Genomic DNA, 3,189 nt, shown 5'->3' with positions numbered 1-3,189 from the left:
TCTCCTAATTTTGTCCTCGGGATAACCGGCAGGGTATAAAATGTAACCCTCGTTATCCTGAGGCATGGGAGCCTTGCCCTTAACAAAGTTGGACAATTTCTTAGGAGGGGCACTAAGTTTGACATTGCCTCCTTGTTGGAAGCCAATGCCATCCTTGATGCCAGGGCGTCTCCCACTATAGAGCATACTTCTAGCAAATTTAAATTTTTCGTTTTCTAAGTTATGCTCGGCAATTTTAGCATCTAATTTTGCTATATGATCATTTTGTTGTTTAATTAGAGCCATGTGATCATGTATAGCATCAATGTTAACATCTCTACATCTAGTACAAATGGTAGTATGCTCAATGGTAGATGCAGAAGGTTTGCAAGAATTAAGTTCAACAATCTTAGAACACAATATATCATTTTTGTTTCTAAGATCGCAAATAGTAGCATTGCAAACATCAAAATCTTTAGCCTTAGCAAGCAATTTTTCATTTTCAATCCTAAGGCTAGCAAGAGACATGTTTAATTCTTCAATCTTAGCAAGCAAATCATCATTATCATTTCTAAGATTGGGAATTGAAACATTACAAGTAATAGAATCAACCTTAGCTAACAAATTAGAATTCTCATTTCTAAGGTTGTCTATAGTCTCATGGCAAGTGCTTAGCTCACTAGATAAATTTTCACATTTTTCAACTTCTAGAGCATAAGCATTTTTAACCTTAACATGCTTTTTGTTTTCCTTGATTAGGAAGTCCTCTTGGGTGTCCAAGAGGTCATCCTTCTCATGGATAGCGCTAATTAATTCATTTAACTTTTCTTTTTGTTGCATGTTTAGGTTGGCAAAAAGAGTACGTAAGTTATCTTCCTCATCACTAGCATTTTCATCACTAGAAGACTCATATCTAGTGGAGGATTTAGATTTAACCTTCTTTTTGCCGTCCTTTGCCATGAGGCACTTGTGGCCGACGTTGGGAAAGAGAAGTCCCTTGGTGACGGCGATGTTGGCGGCGTCCTCGTCGGAGGAGGAGTCGCTAGAGCTTTCGTCGGAGTCCCACTCGCGACAAACATGGGCATCACCACCCTTCTTCTTGAAGTATCTCTTCTTCTCCTTTCTTCTCCCCTTCTTATCATCGCCCCTGTCACTAGAAATAGGACATTTTGCAATAAAATGACCGGGCTTACCACATTTGTAACACACTTTCTTGGAGCGAGGTTTGTAGTCCTTCCCCCTCCTTTGTTTGAGGATTTGGCGGAAGCTCTTGATGACGAGCGCCATTTCCTCATTGTCGAGCTTGGAGGCGTCGATTGGTTGTCTACTTGGTGTAGACTCCTCCTTCTTCTCCTCCGTCGCCTTAAATGCGACCGGTTGTGCTTCGGACGTGGAGGGGCCATCAAGCTCGTTGATCTTTCGTGAGCCCTTAATCATAAATTCAAAGCTCACAAAATTCCCGATTACTTCCTCGGGAGTCATTAGTGTATATCTTGGGTTGCCACGAATTAATTGTACTTGAGTAGGGTTAAGGAAAATAAGAGATCTTAGAATAACCTTAACCACTTCGTGGTCATCCCACTTTTTGCTCCCGAGGTTGCGCACTTGGTTCACCAAGGTTTTGAGCCGGTTGTACATGTCTTGTGGCTCCTCCCCTTGGCGTAGACGGAAGCGACCGAGCTCCCCTCGATCGTTTCCAGCTTGGTGATCTTGGTGAGTTCATCACCCTCGTGCACCATCTTGAGCACGTCCCAAACTTCCTTGGCGCTTTTTAATCCTTGCACCTTGTTGTACTCCTCCCTACTTAGAGAGGCGAGGAGTATGGTTGTGGCTTGGGAGTTGAAGTGCTCGATTTGGGCCACCTCGTCCTCATCATAATCCTCATCCCCTACGGATGGTACCTGTGCTCCAAACTCAACAACATTCCATATACTTTTGTGGAGTGAGGTTAGATGAAATTTCATTAAATCACTCCACCTAGCATAATCTTCACCGTCAAAGGTTGGCGGTTTGCCTAATGGAACGGAAAGTAATGGAGTATGTCTAGAAGTACGAGGATAATGTAAGGGGATCTTACTAAACTTCTTGCGCTCATTGCGCTTAGAAGTTATGGAGGGTGCGTCGAAGCCGGAGGTAGAAGGTGATGAAGTGTCGGTCTCGTAGTAGACCACCTTCCTCATCTTCTTTATTTTGTCGCCACTCCGATGTGATTTGTGAGAAGAAGTCTTCTTCTCCTTCTTCTTTTCCTTCTTCTTCTCCTTGTTGCGGGACTCTTCCGATGAAGCCTTCCCGTGGCTTGTAGCGGGCTTATCGCCGGTCTCCATCTCCTTCTTGGCGAGTTCTCCCGACATCACTTCGAGCGGTTAGGCTCTAATGAAGCACCGGGCTTTGATACCAATTGAAAGTCGCCTAGAGGGGGGGTGAATAGGGCGAAAATGAAATTCTCAAAAATAATCACAACTACAAGCCGGGTTAGCGTTAGAAATATAATCGAGTCCGCGAGAGAGGGTGCAAAACAAATCGCAAGCGAATAAGGAGAGAGACACGTGGATTTGTTTTACCGAGGTTCGGTTCTTGCAAACCTACTCCCCGTTGAGGTGGTCACAAAGACCGGGTCTCTGTCAACCCTTTCCCTCTCTCAAACGGTCCCTCGGACCGAGTGAGCTTTCTCTTCTCAAATGCTTGGAACACAAAGTTCCCACAAGGACCACCACAAGATTGGTGTCTCTTGCCTTAATTACAAGTGAGTTTGATCGCAATGAAGAATCAAAGAAGAAAGCAATCCAAGCGCAAGAGCTCGAAAGAACACAAGCAAATCTCTCTCACTAATCACTAGGGCGTTGTGTGGAGTTTGGAGAGGATTTGATCACTTGGGTGTGTCTAGAATTGAATGCTAGAGCTCTTGTAAGTAGTTGAAGTGGGAAAACTTGGATGTCTTGAATGTGGGGTGGTTGGGGGTATTTATAGCCCCAACCACCAAACTAGCCGTTTGGTGGTGGCTGACTGTCGTATGGCGCACCGGACAGTCCGGTGCACACCGGACATATCCGGTGCGCCAGCCATGTCACGAGGCTGTTGGGATTCGACCGTTGGAGCTTCTGACTTCTGGGCCCACCTGGCTGTCCGGTGTACACCGGACAAGTACTGTAGATTGTCCGGTGCACCGTCTCGCGCGTGCCTGACTTCTGCGCGCTTCTGGCGCACATTAAA

Source organism: Zea mays, chromosome 9 (assembly GCF_902167145.1).
Source record: "Zea mays cultivar B73 chromosome 9, Zm-B73-REFERENCE-NAM-5.0, whole genome shotgun sequence".
NCBI classification, from domain to species: Eukaryota; Viridiplantae; Streptophyta; class Magnoliopsida; order Poales; family Poaceae; genus Zea; species Zea mays.
This window is presented reverse-complemented; position numbering follows the sequence as displayed.